General features: G+C 38.8%; 1 protein-coding gene across 1 annotated transcript in view; it reads right to left on the bottom strand.

Moving 5' to 3' along the window:
• Window positions 1-21,842, bottom strand: part of CDH2 (cadherin 2) — a 213,475-nt gene that overhangs the window by 114,239 nt on the left and 77,394 nt on the right. The window lies entirely within an intron of this gene.

Here is a 21,842-nt window from a genome sequence, read left to right as displayed (position 1 = left end):
GAGATGGAGAATTACTGATGAATTTCTTGATTCACTAATGTCTTGATAAAAAAAGGAGTGGGCTTCCCTGGTGGCGCAGTGGTTAAGAATCCGCCTGCCAATGCAGGGGACAAGGGTTCAAGCCCTGGACAGGGAAGTTCCCACATGCCGCGGAGCAACTAAGCCCGTGCACCACAACTACAGAGCCTGCCCTCTAGAGCCCGCGCGCCACAACTACTGAAGCCCGCGTGCCTAGAGCCCGTGCTCTGCAACAAGAAAAGCCACGGCAATGAGAAGCCCGCGCACCGCAACGAAGCGTAGCCCCCACTCGCCGCAACTAGAGAAAGCCTGCACACAGCAAGGAAGACCCAACGCAGCCAAAAATAAATAAATAAAATAAATACATAAATTAAAAAAAAAAGAGGAGTATCTATATTTCAGCAACAGGAAAGGTAGAGTGTTGAGGAAGAACTTAAGGAAAGGTAGGTTGAGGTGGTAGGGACAATTGCTGGTGACTAACTGGGCAACTGGGGTAAGGGAGTGGAATGATGTTATCTCCAACATCAGAACCAAGTGCTTCCTGATCTTACCAGCCTGCCTCACTTCCTGAGCCTCCCCTTCCTGACATCTAATACCCAAGCTACGCTAAATTCTCCCTTCCAGTACAGTAAGTCCCCTACATATGAATGAGTTCCATTCCGAGAGCGCGCTCGTTAAGTCCAATTTGTTCGTATGCCCAACGAAGTTAGCCCAGGTACCCAACTAACACAATCGGCTATACGGTACTGTACTGTAATAGGTTGAGAATACTCTTTGCACAAATAATACATAAAAAACAAACACAAAAAATAAAGAAAATATTTTTAATCCTACCGTACAGTACCTTGAAAAGTACAGTAGTACAAGAGCTGGAGCTTCTTAGCAGTACCGGCTACGTCACCGCTGCTTGTACACTTGCTTCCAGATATCCTGGGCTTGAAATAAAGACACTGTACTATTGTACTCTACACAGTCCTGTACAGTAAAGTACACAAAAGCGCAGCCACTTGTAGAAGACGCACGCACGTGACAATGTATGCCAGACACGTGAACTAACTCACGTGACTGGACTTGCGAATTGCACGTTCACATCTTTGAAAGTTCGCATGTAGGGGACTTACTGTACTGTGTTCTTTCAAGCACTCGTGCATTTGCACCTTTCTCCAGCAGAAAAACTCCTACTTATCTTTCCAGACTCTAGGAAAACATTTCCACACATCCACAGCGTTCTGTGCCCTCTCCCCAGCAGTCTCATCCCAGCCTTTTATGCCTCCAAAGACCACTGCTCACTCTTCCATTGTGAGCGTGCTTGTTTCACACAGGGCTGAGCAACCAAATCTGGGATAACTTAGAATGGGAATTTCCTCTGGACACTCATAACATCAGTCTGCCACATACGAATCAAGAGAGTAGAGCCCACCTTGAACTGTAATTGTTTACCTGGTTTTACTAGTGGACTTTCAGTTCCTCAAGCCTATAAGAATGTTTCTTATTTATCTTTGCATCTAGCAACATGTTAAGTGCTCCACAAATATTAGCTAAATAAATAATGAAAATAATCTAACATTTAGCTATTTAAATTAAGATTCCTTCTTACACAGAATTTTCAACTTTTAGGTTGTGTGTTTTTTTCAGTAGACACTTGGCCTAATTTCTCAAAGTAAAGCTCTGTAGTTAAAAAGTAATTCACCTCCTCTCCTCCTCCATAGGTGGGGATGAGCCATATTTCTCGTCCACTGAATATATTATAAAAACCCTTGTTCTCCAATCATTCTTTCTACTCCTTTCTTTAATTTCTCCATTAATTCTTAAAATACGGCAACCTAGCAAGAATATAAATATTATTTACAAGAGAGGCATAGTGAAAGGTTCACATTATTTCCAATCTTGTGTGGGTCCTGTCTGTATACAATCAAATACATATTCAGCTGTATTTGGGTCTCTCCAATTATTTGCTGTTCTATAGCTCTGTGCTTTCCCTTGATGCAAATTATCCTGCTTTTTTAGAGATCATGGCTTTAAATTCCATAATCCCAAGGAATATTTTTCCTCTGTAGGATCAATTTACTTTAAAAAAAGGATGCTCTGGTCAATGGTTTAAAGTGGTAAAGATTCCCAATTCCAGTTCTGTTATCAGGTCAGAGGCAAGATGACACATACTTGAGAAGGGGAGAGCTCTGTCAACAGGACACTGTCCTCAAAACCACAGCCCTACATTGTCAGAGCAAGGCCCTATGACCGAGACTTTAATTCTAGCAGATACAGTGGGTAACCTTTATAAAACGTGAATTATTTTTTCCAGAGAAAATGTGTCATATGATCGTACAGACTTAACTGATTTTTAAAAACTGGCCCGTTATTTTCTATATTAAAAAATAAAATAAAATTTTAGCAAAGGGAAACATGAGGTCAGAAAAACATCTTCCTACATCTAACATGTAAACTGAAATTCTCTAGAATGAATTTACCCAGAGTCTGATTCAGGGACCCTGAGGAGTTTTCAGTGACTAATGACAGATTCCTCAGGGCTGATATTCAAAAGAGAAAGAATATTCTGGTAATTAATTTACCAGAAGGTGGAGAAAAGACAAGGCCTGAAGGCAAAGAAAAAAACACAAAAAGACAGCTGCTGTAAGGCCAAAGAGAAATTAGCCATGAATATTGAAGGTCACTACCTGAAATCTAACACAAGCCCAGAGGCCTCTCAGGGATATTCTAAAAACCGTGAATAACACCAGAATCTAACACCAGAATACAGAAATCTCTGTTTTCATTTCCTATTTAATAAGGCAACTTGAAACAGCCCATTCCTATTCAAAAAGAAATTAAAATTCCACAGAAATTACACTAAGACACAAGTTTACAATGCAAACTGGTTGATTTTTGCTGTAAAGATGCCTCACTTTCTAAATTTTGAAGTTGTCATACAATACCGCATAAATTTAATAATCAGGTCTTTCAAAAATTAACAGCACAAGACGACAAAGGAAAAGGAAGTACTTTAAAAAAAAATCTGACATCTTTGATCATCAAAGAATGGGGAAACAAATTACCGCAAGTTTTAATACAGTTTAAAAAGTTATTTGGTTCGTATAATACTTATGGCTCATTTGTGAAATCACGCTCATGCTAACTTTTAACCCAACGACCAGCTTCATTTAAGTATTATACAGTAAATTGAGAAAGATGCATTTCTCCTGCACACTTCAACTAAGATACCTGAGCACCTAAGATATTCCACACCTTGTAATAAATACCAAGAAAGATATTTAACGATAATCAAAAGGGTCCTGGCTCGTATGTAAATCATTTTTCCAGTAATGCAGATTTCCTATAAGCTCAGCAGCCATGAACTCCTGGAAAGCACAGCTGAGCCTACCTCAGGGCCTTTTTTAAGCATTCCTTCCACTTTGAATGTCTTCTTATCCCAAAGTAGCTTTGTGATCAAGGGTCAGTGACTAAGCTCTGAGACTTGGGCTCCTGGTTGAGAAAAGGCTGTTATGAGGCTCACCATCCACAAAGGGCCTAGCAGGGCCTCTTATAGATCACTGGAGTCACTTACACTTCCCCTCATCATTCTAGATCCAGCCCTAGATGCTATTCGTCCATCTAGGTCAGGATAATCTCTCCTTTCCTGGATTCCTTTAACTCTAACAATTTACATTTAATTGCTTTTAAATTATTTACTCAAATTAGTAATTCTCCCCAGGTGTATTTTATTCCATTAGGATGGGTCCCTTTTATATCCTGAAGTACTTCATAAAGCACTAGTCAAGATAAATATTCACTGAAACCCAGAGTGGAGCCATTTAAAATATGCTTTAGGCAAACAGCTTATACCTAGATATTAAAATTAACTTTTAGGGAATGTTTTAAAATTACAAGGAATCCCTCACAAACGGGCTATTTTTAAAGTTTTTTATAACAGCTGTAATATTTTATCTGCTAAGGTGTTTTTTGCAAGTTGCAGTATTATAAGTCTTACTTCTTAGACCATCCTACAGAAGTAATTTACTCTCTATTATATGAGTAAGGAAGCACAACATTATTATTTCACCTATCATGTGTAACAATGCTTCCTGGATGGTTCCTAAGACTTTGCTGAATAATGATTACGTCGAATCTGTAAAATTAATTATTTTCTACGCTACAAGAATCAGTCCATGTCAGCATGGTTTAAACGGCTAGCTTAGTGGCTGTGGAACCTCACACGTAATTTAACATTAAGGTAATGAAATATATGTGAATAATGTTTGCCAAAGGTGAAACATTTTAGAGCAGGGTATTTCATTTGATTAAAACGCACAGCATATGCAGGTCAGAAAGCGAGAGGTTCATATTTTCTTCATTGCCATCTCTTAAACAGTAACTTTTTCTGTAACGGCTCCTCACGTAACATATTCAAGTTCAAAATTAAGATTATAGTTTGGTAAGAAAAATCTTGCTGTGAACTATTTGCAAGCTTATTGTAACCAAATGGCTGATCCAAGTATTTTCTACCTATTACTATAAGGAACACAGCTACCTCAGGGGTTTTTTTTTGTTTTTTTTTTAAGTTTTAAAAATGGCAACCAATCCTTTTAGGCTTGGTTACATTTCTTCTCTGGGGACTTCTTCATAACCTAAGTCGATTGGAACTAGCCACAGTGGATCAAATTCCTATGAAGTATCTTTGTCACATTAAAGATTTTAAGAGGCACCCCCATCTAGAAATTAATTTCTTTTTTTTTCCTACAAACTGTTCAAAGATTCACAAAGCAATTCCTATCATTTCATTAATCCTATTTTATATTAGGTTATGAAATGGGTGCATTACACATGTTGTCTTATGACCACACAGCTGTTCCTTAAATGATTGCTTTCTTAATTGTACTTCAGCTTTAGTTTCTTGAATCTAATGCAAACACACGTTAAATTTTTTTTCATTATTTAGGACTCAAGGAAAAAGAACAGGAAAAATACTGTCAGTACCCACAGGCGAGAGTGAGAGTCTTCTCTGAAGGGGAGGATTTCAGCACTGGCGGAGGACTGGTCTGAATCACCTCGAAGGTTCTTTCCCACAGGTTCTTTCCCACCCTGGTCTATGACCACAGGAGTAGGGTTTATTCTTCTTCACACTGGACTAAACTAAAAGGCGCTATAAACACTTCAGAGCAGCCTAAAAGCAAGTAACAATTTATGCCAACCCAAGCAGAAAAGAATGCTGATATGAAATTTCCTGCCCATGAACTTCCTAGGGGAGAAGTCCTAGAAAAGATGTGTGCTGTTGTTGATCTGTTTGTAAAGCCATTCCTTCAATTAGCTCCTGGAGACATAGAGAGTATAATTAAGTAACTAACTACAGATAACATCCCCCAAGAAACTCATTTTCAACATCAGGACAAAGCCTACAGCAGTATCTTGCCTAAATCATTTTTTTTTTTTTTTTTGCCGTACTCGGGCCTCTCACTGTTGTGGCCTCTCCCGTTGCGGAGCACAGGCTCCGGACGCGCAGGCTCAGTGGCCACGGCTCACGGGCCCAGCCGCTCCGCGGCATGTAGGATCTTCCCGGACCGGGGCACGAACCCGTGTCCCCTGCATCGGCAGGCGGGCTCTCAACCACTGCGCCACCAGGGAAGCCCTCTTGCCTAAATCTTACATTTTATCATCCCTGTCCACCTCTCCCTGAGGTGGTAATGAATAGACAATAGTCAAAAGTCACGAGACACATAGAAGACTAAGAATTTGAAAAGAAAGGGCTTTGATCCAACAGAAACCTGGGTAACCTATAGTTTAAGCACAAGCACTGCTGTGCCAGGAAAAAAAAAATGTGGATCACATTTACCCGAGTAGAAAACAGCAAGAAAAAAAACAACTGTTGTCAAACTCTTCCAAACACAACTGAAAGAATCATGAATTATTAAGAGCTGGAAAAGACCTTAAAGATCATTTTATGGCAGAGGAAATTAAGACCCCAGAGATAAGTGACTCACTCAAGGTTACGAAGCTGGTTAGTTGCTGAACAAGAAGCAGAACCCAGATTGCCTTATTTTCAGGCCTAGGTTTACTCACAAAGTCCCCCTCCCCCTGAAGCTTGATTTCAATATGTTCTCTCATTCCTCAAAGGTATGACAAATTTAAGGCCGACTGAAAATATACATACACACACTATAGTCAAATGAATTAAAACCATGATTTTCCTTAAGGCAAATGGAAACAGGCACAGATATTACAACGTCAGGGTAGGCAATAATCACTGTCCTAAATTCAGTGTTTGGAGAACACATTAGGTTGGTTCTATGACCAACTCCTCAAACTCACATTTTTACATGGGGGTGAGAAGGTACATATTTTGGTTTAGTTAGCTCCCCAGCTGCCTTGCAGAGTACAGCAGAGAGCAATTTTGCAGAATTTAGAGAGCTGTCTCCAGCTGGGTTCACATACAATCTGCAGCCTGTCCTGGGTAGCCAGTAAACAAATCAGCCATGAAGACTTTTGTCTGACAAATTCAAATTACCGAATACCAACGGTACATGACTCAGGGCTGGCAGCTAGCATAAATGAATCCTATTTATTTAACTCTCTGTATACCTCTTAGTCGCTGAGCTTTTACAAATATCAAAGGCAGTATCCACAGTTTCTTTGTTGCCTGAAAACTAGCAAGCAATATTGAAGACAGAATTCAACCCCTTACTCAGAATTCTAAGGACATCAATGGGGTGGATTCAGCCAAAGAGTCACTGAGATCAAACACACCAGAGAAAGGACTTTTATGTTCCCTCCTTTGTTGTTTCTTCATTATTTTGCTTTCCCCGAAGTCTCAAGAGTACCAAATGATGACAGGAAGAATCACCAACACTTCAGGGCTTGCTTTTTGTGTCTTCATCTGTGGTCAAGCATCTGAGAAATGGCCAGAGAATCGCCCCGTTTACCTGGTTTCTCCAAGCCACTATCAACACATTTCACAGAGAAGGAAGGGTACTGAGAAGCCATGGCGTGGGCACGCATGCACGCGCACACAAACACACGCACACGCACACACACAGACATCACGGTCCACATATCTAAGCCCCAGGCCACCCTTACTAGGTTACTGATCAGCTAAATGATTGTTCCATTTTGGCCTGATCTTTCAACCTCATCCGCCCAGCAAAACTTGAAAACTGGGATCGAGATAGCAAAGCACCATCTCACCCAGATGCAGGAAGCTGAGAGTTTCTGGAAAAAAATCTTGCAGCTCTGCATCTCCTCCATTGCACGCCTTGAGTCCTAATTGGGTAACTAGTAGGCGTGAAGTTTTTGATAACACTTTTTTCTCCCCCTCCTTCAGGGACCATACTGAACCTTCACTAGACTCCCACCCAACCAACCGGTGACTTTACCTCCTACTCTCCTGGGAAGATGGAGGCCACCAGCCATGGTCAAAGTTCAATTCCCCACTCTTCTACCTATAAAGCTATCAGCATTCACACCCATTCCCAACTTCAGGATTACAGTTGGAAGTTCTCTTCCTATTGGTGACTAGCCTTCCAACTTTGTCCTTGACCCTGATTCCACCTAGAGACATAGGTCACCCCCCCCCTTCATTTTTTCAACTACTCTTTTTACACTTTCCTGTATGCAGGCCATAAGCTTGTTCCAAAATGACCATTTTTCTCTCCAGGCTAATCACTACACTTTTCAGGCTCTACTTGGCAGTCCCCTTCTTCCGTGCCGCCCACCTCCCACCACAACGCATGCAAATGGACAGGCACACGCACCCCACAACTCAAGCATACTGAGAAAAGGAACTGTGCTGCCCGGCAATCACTGCATGGCCTCTACTTGTTTCACCCTGCTTCTCTGAACAGGCTTGATTTTCCATCTCAGGTGCCTCAATTTCCCACCTGCCCCTTGAATCTTAATACCTGGGGGCATCATTCCCAAGTCCTGGCTCTTCTCACTCATCCTGAATGATTCCATCCACCACAGTATGGTATCAACAACCAGCTCCCTCCTGGGGACTCCTAGATCTGGACCTATTTGCCTGGACTTAACCGCCGTCTTCAGAAATCCATGTTCAGTGAGGGACTTGGCACTGATGTCAATTACCATGTTCACGGGCACCTTGATCTGAGAGAACGTTCTTCCAAGTGTGGTCCTGTATTCGCTATCCTTGGGTCACAGTAACCCTTGAATCGCTCCTGCATGACACTGTGTTTGGGACTTAATATGTACTTAATGTGCTGAATGAATGAACTAATTACTTCTAACATTATAACTTCCTATAAAATTAGCGTTAGAGTCATGTGAACTCATAGCAGGATAGTCAACAGCGTAGGACGCAGGATATAAACTCCTACTGCGCCCATCTTCTCAAAGGGGAATGAAAATATTATCCACCAGGAAGCATGTTTACCACTGTATTATAAACTTGTTTTAGAAACTAATGACATTTAGTGACCAGACCATAGGACCTTTGAGACCCTGTTAATCTCTGCCCAACACAAGGGCAACTTTCTAGTATGCAGAAACAGTGAGGCTAAATTTGCTCTGGAACAACCTGGTTCGCCATTGACAAGTTGATGCAATTAAGAACGTGTTTATACATTTCTAAAGAAAGGATTAATGGGGTTACTATTTTCTTAGCCTAATGAAGTGGCTTTTCAGTTCCAGAGTTACCCTACAGTCCTTTCCAACAGCAGAATTTTGTACTTCTCCAGTTATTGTTAAGCTTAAACAATTTCTCTCCTTCTGTTTAACTCCTTAAGTCTCCTGGTCAAACTTTGCTAATTTCCTTGATTTATTAAGCCTTCATTGTTTTTAAGTTAAAAGGTCCATTTACTTATCATTCAATCACGGTTGAGGCCTTTCATTTCCCACTGAGAACAGACTGTGTACACAACAAAAATCTTCAGAGTGGAATCAGGAATGGATAAGAAGAGCAAATTTCCTGGGTCAGCCTCACATCCTGTCAAAATCAGGACCCTATGAGCTCTATGGGAGCATTGACCACGCTCTCAATAGTATATGAATCTGGACAATTACAAATGTATGTTTTTGCTTTTTGCTCATACACAAGCCCTACTAGGGGCTCGCCTCAAGTTGAATGGCTCCTGTGTTCAGTCTGGGTTTCCCAGACCATGCCCTCATCTCATTAGAATTTCTGTATCCTCTGGTCTTGCAGAGTTCCCTTTACCTTCTTTTGTATCAGACAAAAGATGGTAATTTACGTCTAATTAACGGAACTGAGTCATAATGAGTTCTCTTCTCTTAGACAGCGTTTGAATGTCCAAAATAAACAGCGAGATTGGGCTTTTTAGACTCCCTCCAGCTTAAGGTTTTCTAACACAATACTCTTATTCAGGCCTTCTACTTTGCATACAGTCAGAGGGCTGGAGGTTATCCACATTGTGACATTCTTTCGCTAGCCATGCCCTGAGTGATTTCATGGCATGCAGGCCGATTTCATATTTTCTGCTGAGCAGCTCTGTTGAAACAGTCAAGCTTACGATTGCATTCTTTTTATGCCTCTTCCTTATACTCTGAAATGCTAGCTTTTGCCTGTTGATGAATTTGATAGCATTCTTTATGAGATCAATTTCCTTGCGAAAGATACAAAAGGCAGGATGAAAGAGAAGTTTGATGCAAAGCACACAAAGGGCTGTGCATCTGTTGTGAAGAGAAGTGCAGGGAAGCATCAAGTGTCTCTCCCCATGCCATGAGGAGAGACAAAGATGGAATGGTGTAAACACAACGAGCCTGCCTGAAGAAAGCAGAGCACATGTTCTAGCAGAAACAGTAATCGGGTTCAAGGACTGAAAGCGTCTTCTTGCTCTCTCACATGCCAGGGTATTTCATACCACCCTCTACACGTGCCTGCATGCCAACACACTCATGCCCTCCTGCAATGACACCATTTGGACACAGTGAGTTTTTACTCCTGGGACTGTCTTCATCCAATCTTCTTACTACAGTCGGTTAAAAAGTAAAAAAACAAAAAATAAATAAAATAACAATCTTTCTTTCTATACCTCAAATACCTCAATACCCAAATATGTACTCCTTGGATATAATACTGTTATATTTTGAAAAGTGTGGCAAGGCCACTTAGCTGTCATCATCTCCTACTGAAATACATATTTTTCCACTGCTCCAGTTGTAAAAACAGCAAGAAAACAGAACAAAAAATAATGCTGACCAGGCTTCTACCATGGGAGCCCTGGGACAGGGAAATTATAGCTGCGGTACAATACAAGGACAGGGAAATCCAGGCTAGTGATTTGTATTGTTTGTCTCATTTTTCTCCCCCTCAGAGGGGGTAGAATGTAAAATTTACAAACACAAGCTCCTCAGTGGACATGCTTAGTTTGTCAAAATAAAAAGATGACTCTTTGGTAACTAGGCTCCTTAGTGAAAATGTTAAACCAGACAGTAAATCAGAGAAAATGAAATACTACCTTGATCAATTAGGCTTAATGGATGAGAAGCAACTAAGTTATATGGCTAAATTGACAAAAATAGGTGAAAGAAAAAAGAGACTTTCACATCAAATTAAAGTATAATTTTTTTCTTTTTTATGGGGTGGGAGGTGTAGACTGGTACTCAAAAAGTGAATTGCTTTCTTTTGTGTGGGGGGGTGCACGGGCCTCTCACTGTTGTGGCCTCTTCCGTTGTGGAGCACAGGCTCTGGACGCAGAGGCTCAGCGGCCATGGCTCATGGGCCCAGCCACTCCGCGGCATGTGGGATCTTCCCGGACCGGGGCACGATCCCGTGTCCCCTGCATTGGCAGGCGGACTCTCAACCACTGCGCTACCAGGGAAGCCCATGAATTGCATTTTTGAGTATATAAGCAAAAATCGCTCTGGGCACTTTTAAGCAACTGCCCTTACCCAGTGAGACTGAAAATCTAGTATCAGAAATAAGACATGTGAACCCTGAACATACAAATGGGTTTGAAAGTTAATTTACAGGTCTGACTCTTGATTTATTTCAAACTAAATTGGGAATCATAGGGATGTCTCCAAAATAGCTCAGAGAATCCTTTCTTACCTAGAATCCTTTCTAAAATAGTGAATTACCAGCACAAGGAACCTCATGTACTTGAATGCACGCAGACCCTGACAGTGGTGGGGCAGGAAATGTCCTTTCTGGGTGTAGGTCTGTCCTAGAGGGGTCTAGTGAGCTGGGTACCTCCTAAAGTAGCAGATAGAGAGAGTAAAGTTCCCAGCTCTAGCAGCGTCCCCAGTGGTGGGGAAGGGTTCCTAGGGGGTTGAGGGAGGTTTCCATGGCAGCCACCTTCCCAGCAAGTCAAGTGTTTCTAAACTGGGGGCTCTCTGTACATACCAAAAGATAACAAGGATACAAAACAGTGTAAGTGCGAACCGAGTGGAAGCAGAGCCTGCGTAGTGTGAGAGAAAGCAAGAGGTTTATGCTGGGTGTCAGGTAAAGGCTACAGTGCAAATTCAAAGGGAAACCAAAGCTGACTTAAAGAAAATTATTACACAGACTATTACACTTAAGTATAATTTATAATAGCGATTCTAAAAGAGCTTTATAAACAAATAAAAAACTACTTCGTTTTATTCATTATTATTTATGTGGCTTAGTTTTATTCATTTCTTCTTTCTCATAACTGAATATACATTGAATAGAAAAGAGAAAGAAGCAGAGTTTGACAACAGATGAGAAGGATGTTCCCTTTACTTGCAGTAGAAACAAACCTCCTAAAAACCTAAATGCCAAACAAACTTCTCTGACTCTAAGCCAGATAAGGACACCATGAACTGATAACTTTCTGGACGAAAGATTTTAGGACTTCAAATAAAGGAGTCAGAAACCGCATAATAATTACCACGGAAAAATCAAACAATAATATTCAGTCATCACTTAGAAAGAATAACCAGTTGCACACATTTCTTCACATTATAATTATATAATCTTCACATCACAATTATTCTCATTGTCAACAGCATTTCCTACAATGTGAGAAAAAGTTTAAATGGTCGTACCTCTCTGTATACAAGAATACCTGTTTTTTCACAGTCTTCTTCCTAAAAAGCCTATAAATTGATGGTCTGTAAAGAGAGTCATGCTTCAATTATTTAATTATTATTTAATAAAGTTAATTATTTAAAAATTTTAAATAATGTAAAACAATTTCCACTGCAATTTCTTTCAGGCCCAATAATCTTTCTAAAGCAAATGGTTATATCTAATTTATCAATTTCCTATTTGGTTATATCTATAACTGTTTTTTAAAAGAAAAATTGGGGGAAGTAAGGTTAGCTGAAACCAGGTCTTTTTCCGAGAGATACAGTCAGCAACAAATATTTTTTTGTCACATACCACCTAACAGTGTATGACAGCTGCCAGGAACACTGGCAGGACACAAGACAGAGCCCCATGCCGGTCCCACTGGAGCTGTCCACACTTCAGATCCGTGTTTGGCAGACAGAGACCCTTCAAACCCACTGTAAATTGTGTTTTTATAAACTTTTTGATTTTATCCTTTTAGTAAATCTTTGAGGTTTCAGTGATGAGAAACTAAAGTGTAGATAGCAACTTTCAAAAAATTATTGGCTGCCATAGCTATAAGGGTCTTAGAGATCAATGAGGCTGTTCCTTTCCTTTTGGAGTGTAAGTTCTAATGTTTAATTTATAAACAAAAGTACACAAAACACAGAACTGACTTCCTCCCACATATTGGTAATGTTCTTTTTAGCATCTGTGGACTAAGATAATGATAATGAAAGAACTATTTTGAATTCAATATGCTTTTAAATGGATGCATATTGCAATTATCTCAAATCGCATCTAAATTCATTTGAAGAATAGTGGCAAACGTGTGGTATTAATATGGATTTGTGGATTGGGCATTGATTCTGAGGTCCCTAAAAGGAAAGAGCCCAAATCTCATCCACCTCCCTCATGTCACCACTGAAGGACAACTGAGGGCCAGAGATGATGGAACCATCTTGCCAAGGTCACACTCCCGTGAGCAGGATAGTTAACTTGACAACACTGAGGTCTACTAGCTTCCACCCAGGTAAAGATCTATAAACCCTGCTCCGGTGCTACCCACAATCTTCCTTCCAAAGAGGACATTTCTCCTTTACCTTTCCAGAATTCAGAAGTCAACACTGTGTATACATCCTACTGCATTCCAGTACACTCTTGGAAATGCTCTACAAGATTTTCTCCTTCCAATCTTATGGTGGATAAGAACTTAACGCAACCTAAAATATAACTTCAGGGCAAAAGACAAATTTTCTCTTACTGTACTGTAGAATGTTGCATCTATCATGGCCTAAAATCACCCAGAAGCCAGTATAATATTTCTAATGCAACTTTCTGGATTGGGGAAGAAAAGAAAAGTCTTTTTATTCCTTTTCACTCTGCTTACAACTAGAACATTGAGATAATAGAGATTAAGCCTTAAATTTCTACATCCAATAGTGGTAGAACCACAAGAGGACTGAAAAAGCATTTGTCTCCACAAGCTAATACCCAATATGTTGGTCCTTTGGGCCGTTTACATTGATTTTGCATTTAATTGCATAGGTCGACTATCCCGTATTTTCCAGGATAAAGCTGTAAAAATGATAGAATCTAGATATACTCTGATACGAAGCCACAAGAAGAAAGTAAACTTAAGAGTACTGATTTCTGTAATACCTACATGATTGCAAAAAGGTTGCTTTCGTTTTTGTTTTCCCTACTAGAAATCAACAATTAGGGATCATAAACCAAATTGAGAGCAGAGGTGATAAAATTGTACTTTCTTCCCTTTCCCTCTTTTTTCTCCCATTATTCTTAAATTACTTTGAGAAAATGGCAAATGAAAAATGCCCCCTGGCACTGAGCTGCCTTTCACCTACTCTGTAAGGAAGTGGGTTTAATTCCCTCTAGTTCAGTTAGCCAGAGACTTTGTCTTTCAGTCTGTCTGGCATATATTTCACAATTCTTTCAGTGTGTTTTTGTAAATTGGGGAAGAAAAAAACAACTTACTAATTTAAACCATCAAAGAAGGTAAAATAATATTGAGATGGGAATGGAGCAATTAATCCTAATGATTAACGCAAACTATTTTTCGAAGTGTATGTTTCCTGAAGCTTCACAGAAAAAGATACTTTAAAGACAACCTACTGATCAGCGCCCTGAAGGAGCTGCCGTTGGAAAATTAACAAAATACTGATGGTTTTAGGACACTCTCAAAGGGGCTGTGAGGAAGGGACATTGTTTCCAAAGGAAAATGATAGATTTATTTTTGTCAGTTGATTAACTGAGCTTGAAACACGGCCCCCTGTATTATTTTGCTAGGGCTGCCTAGCAAAGTACCACAGACTTGGTGGCTAACAACAGACATTTATTTTCTCACAATTCTGGAGGCTGGAAGTCTGAGATCAAGGGACAGGCAGGGTTGATTTCTAATGAGGCCTCTCTGCTTGGCTTATGGATGCCCATCTTCTCCCTGTGTCTTTACGTGGTCTTCCCTCTGGGTACGTCTGTGTCCTGATCTCCTCTTGCAAGGACTCAGGTCACATCGGATTAGGGCTCACCCTGATGACCTCATTTTGACTAGATGACCATATTTTGCCTTAATTACCTCTGGAAAGACCTTCTCTCCAAATACAGTCATTTTTAGAGGTACTGTAGGTTCAATGTATGAATTTGGAGGGGGACAAATTCAGCCTGTAACATCCCCACTAACCAAAACTTAACCCTCTTCATCTCTGTCTAATTTTCTCAGCCCAGCATTGTTTATCTCCAAGGCCAAGGAAAGAAGACTGTGGGAAAGTCAGGAAAATCACTGACCATGATGCCAAACCAACAACGGTCAGTGCTAGTCGTGGTCTAACCTTAGCCTTTTTATAACTGAAGAAATGATAACTTTTTGTGTATAAATTTGGAATGGTTATGATCAAACCAACATAAATAAGTTAGAGGAAGAGTTAGACACACAAATTTTATTTGTTAGCGCTCAGAAGCCCAAGGTGAGGCATTCAATCCAATTGTCAAAATTCTTTCAACAGCCCTATCTCAAGAAATAGGAATAAAATATTGATCAGAGGAGAAACAAAACAAAACAAAACAAAAAACCAAAAGCATGAAAATTTGTAAAAGCCTTACAAAAACTAAGCAGTTGAAAATCCTAATACAGAAATATTATTTTTGTCAGAGACCATATCTTTAAGGAAACCACAGCAGGGCAAAATCTATAACCCAGGTGGCACCAAATCACATATCTAGTATTTATTTCTAATTTTATTTACATTCCATAGAATGCATGAAATTATACGAGAAAGACAGAATCACAGAAATCTTCACATCTTTCCCCTCATTTTAACAGTAAAGGATGAGGTCCATCAAAAAGAAATTTTCCCGACAACCAAGTGGAATCATTCAATACTCAAGCCGAGGCCACCGCCCTACATCTAAGTTACATCTCTTTCCAAAGACAACCCATGAATCTGAATTCTTTTCGTATTGTTGAACAAATCACAAATGTAGGTAACACTGAACTGTCACCTCTGTCATTCTGAAGGACTTGTTCAAAAAGATAGTGACAACAGAGTTGTTTGCCTTTTCATAAGTCACCTCTTTCACCTTTGAAAATACTGTTGATGTTATAAATCCCATTTTCCAGAAAAAAAATACATAAACATATAAAATTTGGCATTTCAGAAAAATCAAAAACTCCCCTAAAAAGTACTCAAGAAGTAAAACTTCTGACATGGATCAGAAACAAAGCCCAAGTTAGAAGATTTTAACTGGAGTTTTTTGCCCCTGAGCCCTTATCTTAACTGAAAGAGTTTCCATGTAATAAAGTAATAAGGTGGGAGTTCTAAGTTTTTGGAACTCAGTAAAGAGATACTATAGAGTTTCAAAGGTTTCTTTCTGCCCTTTACTCCATTCTAATCCCATATGGAGGCCACTGTTAGCTGTGTTTGGTGTGATTAAGAAAAATATGTCTTTATCTTTTAAAGTCTAAGCAAAGTAAAAAAAAAAAAAAACAAAAAAGACAAAACAAAACATTCGATTGTTCTCGAAAACACAAAAGCACTTGACAAAGTTCAGACAAAACACTGTGAAAAACACTAATACTGCCAGCCAGTTGCATGACTAATACAATTTCCTTGACATAGTCTATTTCATTCTTTTACATATTATAGAGAATATGGAAAAATGAAAACTCAAAACCCAGTAGTAATTTGTTCATGTCCTTGTCACAAACAGAACTATAACTAACGTCCCAAAACTTCAATCCCACTTTTTAAAAAGCAGACAGCATACACAGGAGGCATTTTTGGAGAAACACATAGGATGATGAGAGATGGGGTAGCATATGAGCACAGACTGCCCTAAAGGCCAACTGGACACACTGTCACAGCCCACGAATGGGCAAACCTAAGTTATCCTTGCATCTGATTAAAAACTCTTAGGCTCAAATATGCAAAGAGGTGACTAAAGTTCTTCATTATATTTCTTAAGAAATATATCCTTCTACATTTTTGAAATATTTTCTTTTTGAAATAAAAACCTCAGCTAGCCTGAGGAAAGTCACAACCGCTTTGCAGTTCGGCTTCCCCAACTGTAAAAAGGAGTTTTAAATAGATGATTTCTAAGATCTCTCCCAGCTCTAAATGCTACACTTCTAGGACTTGAAGTTTTTAACGAATGAGTGTGGGGATTTATAGCTGGCCAGGCCAATTTAATTAAAAGTTGATCAAGTTTGGGAAACTAACCTTTGATGAATTTATAGCATGTTATTACATAATTTTTCCAATAATTCCTGATCATTGCTGCTTTAAAAAAGTGTCTCAACTCATATTTTCTAGTGCTTAAGACCCTTTTAAGCTCTAAAATCAGACTTGTAAATTACCTAGGGACCCAGGTTTTCCCTCCATAAATAGTCTGGCCAGACTTCAGGCACCAGGGTTTTCTCATCTTTATATACTCTGTGCCCAATAAATCTTAGGACAGCACTCAGACATCCAATAAATACTTGCTGAATTAATGAACAAACGTAGGAGGAACTGCATTGTTATGTGTTAGGCGTGAGGAATTAAAAAAAAAAAAAAAAAAAGAAGAATCTGACTATGGGTTTCCACCTCCCAGGAAGCATCCGGAAGAGGGAACACAGACACATAAAAAAGAATTACGATGTACTAAGTCCCACAAATGGAGAGTGTACATACATGAGGCATAATAACAACAGAAAAGGGATGAACGAATTGGTATGAGGCCTAAGAGGTGATTACTGTGAATAACTGGGTGCATTCCAATGTCAGAAAATAAACTATATGGGAATTACGCCCTCTGTACTAGCTCTGCTTCTTTTAGGGGTTATTATGAGGGTGGTTCACACATGTATTTATTCCTTAGTCTGGATCCAAATGAAAACCCAATAACATGAGGTGCAGTTCCCTCTGTACCACTAGGTCTGTGAATGTACACATTAGAGACTTTAAATTTTACGTACATAAAAAGTATATGTTATAACTCCATAAAAAATGGAATGACCTTAATTGTGGCAAAGAAAAGGCTCCACTGGGCAAGTATTTGGGTAAAAATTATGAATAATGATTTTATACAAGACAAAATTCCAACAGTAAATACTATTAGAAAAAGGTCTATCCTTGCTAGAAATCAAAGATACATAAATTAAAGCAAACTTGAGATGCCATTTTATGGCCGCTAAGGAAGCAAGACTTTTTTTAAAAATAACACACATAACACACGATGATGGGGTAACTATTTTAAAGAATACTATTAATTAACAACACGTTTTTGGAAAGCAGTATGAAAATACATGACAAAAGCAATGAAACAGCTCCAAGTAATTCCACTCCTAGGAATATATGCTCTAAAAATATCCCACAAGAAATAAAAAAGATGTGAGCATTAAGTTGTTCTTTGGCATTATCTGTAATAATCAAAAAGTGGAACAAAATCCAAAATGGTCAAATTAGGGGAAAATGTTAACAAATTAAAATATAGTGACACAATCTAATATTACTTATTCAATAATTTACGATCTCAAAGGCACTGCAGAAACAAACTGAAAAATCTGATATGAGGAAATGTGCAAACTATGAAATGTACTTTGTAAATAAGAAGTAAATGGCATAAATCAACATTTGTTCTCTGGTAGCAGCAATGCTTAAAATAAATGATAAGCTAGACACGCTCTCTACTCAAGAAAAATCATATGCAAAATTAAACATCTGCCAATGTAGTAGAGGCATGCAAATTTATAGCATTAGATAATTTTTCCCATTAACATAAGTCATCTTTCAATGTCTAGCATACACGTCACCTCTTTCAGCCGCCAATTCTCACAGCAGAAAGTAACATTTACTCCAACCTCTATATTTCCAGTGTATTCAGCTCAGATTCCTCCTAAGGCATTAATCAGGATCTCCCTTGCAGCAGAGGGTCTATGTGTACTTGTTCTGACTTGCGGGGCCGGGGAGGGAGTGATACCCCTTCCGCGCCTACACACCTGCATCTACAAAGAACAGATGTGTGATTCTTGCTTCCTGAACTTAGAGATCTCTAACAGAGCTAGACAAAAGAAATCAAAGAGGGGCTGTAAATGGAGGTAAACAGTCTGAGTTCTCCTCCATACCTATGGGTTATAACATTCAGAAGAAAATAAAGCTATGTAGTTTGGTTCTTTTTTGGAAAGGAACTTATTTATTATTTATATTCATGTATTGTAGATCTACAGTGTTGTGTTCGTTTCTGGTGTACAGCAAAGTGACTCGGTTATACATGTATATTCTTTTCCATTATGGTTTATTACAGGATATTGACTATAATTCCCTGTGCTACACAGTAGGACCTCGTTGTTTATCCATTCTATATGTAATAGTTTTTATCTGCTAATCCCAAACTCCCAATCCATCCCTCCCCCATTCCCCAGTTTGGTTCTTTTTAAAATCTTGAATTCACATTAGAATATTCAAACCAGTCTTCAACTGTATCAATACAAAGAGAAGGTTGGACTAAAAAACCCTAAGGGCTCCTGCAAGTGCATTCTTATCTAATCTGCAATTCTCTCCCTGTCTAAAATACACTGCCCTGCAAGTTAAATATATTAGAAAACAGTTGCTATAAATGGCCACTGAAATGAAAGATAAAAATAACTTTTATAATTTTTTCAAAATCCCATAAAAGTTTTCAAAATTTGATAAAAATGGATAGTTTTTTTGGTTAATTTCCTTTTTTTAAGAAAAGAATACATTAGAAAGATCACAAAGGAATTTTACAAACAGCAAAATTCTCAATGTGTGTACCCTGTGTTCCAAAATTTCATCTGCAGAAAATTTATCCTGAGGAAATAATCATGTACATGATAAAGATTAAGCTACAACGATGTTTATTTCAGAATTGCATACAACAGCAAAAAGCTGGGGGGGAGGGTTAGTTACTGCTCTATAAAAAGACTTTTATTAAATAAATTGACAGCCCATCCGCATACTGTATTGCTACAGAGACATTAAAAAGACACCGCAGAATATTTAATGACACAGAAAAATATTCAAAATATACCATTAAGGAAAAACGCACAAATGTACAGTGCAAGTCAACTTTTGAAAAGTGGAAAAAAAAAAGTTGATTCTTGTTATTCTCTGTAGTTATGTTCTATAAAATCACTTCAAACACTGATTTAGTGAATATTTAATTATTGCTCCTAAGAGAAATTCGGAGTTAGGGTCCTGCACACCTCTGGTCACAACATTAAGGTCAACTAATCAATACATAACTTTGTGGTATGTGTATTTCTGCTTAGAGACACTTATTAAACATATATTGATAATTCATTAACGTTGAGCACACGGCTAACGGCACTACAACACATGCCTGAATGAAGCTTATCTGACACACCTATTTTCTCCAAAAGGCACATCACAGCCTTCTTGCACTTAGGAACACTAGATAGCACTTCAGTACTACGCCTGTGAGTACAAGAAAATCACCAACAAAAAGTGCAACTAAACAGACTGTAAGAAGGACACCTGTTTACAGGATGAGGACTGAAACAAAGCAGAGTGTTGCTTTGCTCAGTATCAGCAGGGAAAGTGTATATTAGGTGACAAATTTTTGCCACGCTGCACTTGGCTGTGAATGACCTTGAGAGAGCTGCGGGTACTGATTAGAGGGTTACAAATAAATTTTAGGGAGGAGGTGAGTTCACAAGTACAGAATCCATGAATAACAAGGATTTACTGTCCATATACAGTGTCATAGGGGAGAACTAGATGGATAAACTAGGAACAGAAGTCTCTCCATGTCACAGCCAACGACGTCTGTCACGAGGGATATTTATTTTCTTCTCTTTGCTCATCTGCCGTTTCAAAGTAAACTTACCATACTTCAATTGTTTTTAGAAAGTACATGATTATCAATTCAAACTTTCTAGAGCAAATGTTAATTAACTTTTTGATTAGGGGAAGAAAACAATTACTACCAAAATCCTCTAAATTATGGTATTTCCATAATATTTTCAGAACTCCCGTTACACCATTAAATATTTTATAATATTGAGAGTTACTTAACATTAACGATGTCCCCGAAACATTGACAGTGTCTGTTCTGTAGGAATTAAAAGGAATGCAGGTCAAAAAAATGTTATGATCCTATGGTGAAAATACCAGATTAAGAGAAAATGAACTCAAGTTATTTATATATAAGTTTTTTTTTTTTTTTTTTGGCGGTACGCGGGCCTCTCACTGTTGTGGCCTCTCCAGTTGTGGAGCACAGGCTCCGGACGCACAGGCTCAGCGGCCATGGCTCACTGGCCCAGCCGCTCCGCGGCATGTGGGATCTTCCCGGACCGGGGCACGAACCAGCGTCCTCTGCATTGGCAGGCGGACTCTCAACCACTGCGCCACCAGGGAAGCCCCATAAATAAGTTTTAAAATATTGATGTTGTATCTCATTTTTTGTGCTTGTAGTCATACTAATAAGTTTATTATCAGTTGGAAGATTTCATTGAACAATTTTTCATCAATTAAAATCTGAAAAGTTATTATCAACACAGTGAAAATAAAGTCAATTGGCAATAATCCATTAGAAAGAAGTTCATTAAGGGCAGAACTCACGAAAACCAAAATGACTTAGAGTGATGAAAAGATAAATAGTAAGTATAAATAAAGAAAAACAAAATTAAATATAAATATGAAATACCATGAGGATAGGAGAAAAAAGAGGCCATGGAAATTTAAGAAAAACTGAGAGGCAACGAGATATTAAGGGAAGCAAATAGCAAGTAAAATGAATGGTGTGCAATTTCAGAGAAGAGACAGGTTTAGATCCTTTTGAGTGTCTTTGAGTACATTCAAAGGTAGGAATAACCTTCGGCTTGGCCCATATGTTAAATGCAAGGTTCAAAGAATATTATATTTCAACAAACATCTGTGAAATTATGGCTTTTCAACCAGCAAAAACAGAAGTATTTCCAGATTTACAGAATGGAAACTTATGATTCTTGAACTTCTATAATGAACTGTCATTTATCCATCCATCATCCATCCATCCATCAATATTTATTGAGCACTGGTGTTTGTATTGTTCTGGGCACTGTACAGACACCATGTGTGATGTGGAAATTTTATGTCAACTTGACTGGGCCACAGGTTGCCCAGGTATTTGGTAAAACATTACTCTGAGTGCTTCTGTGAGGGTGTTTTTGGATGAAATTGAATTAAACAGGTAGGCTGAGTAAAGCAGATTGCCCTCCCTAATGTGGGTAGACCTCATCTAATCAGTCAAAGCCTGAATAGAACAAAAAACGCTAATCCTCCCCTCCAAGTAAAAGAGAATCCCTCCTGCCTGACTGCCTTCGAACTTAGAC

Source organism: Phocoena phocoena, chromosome 13 (assembly GCF_963924675.1).
Source record: "Phocoena phocoena chromosome 13, mPhoPho1.1, whole genome shotgun sequence".
Lineage (NCBI taxonomy): Eukaryota > Metazoa > Chordata > Mammalia > Artiodactyla > Phocoenidae > Phocoena > Phocoena phocoena.
Note: the sequence above shows the minus strand (reverse complement) of the source record. Positions and strands in the feature narration are given on the sequence as shown.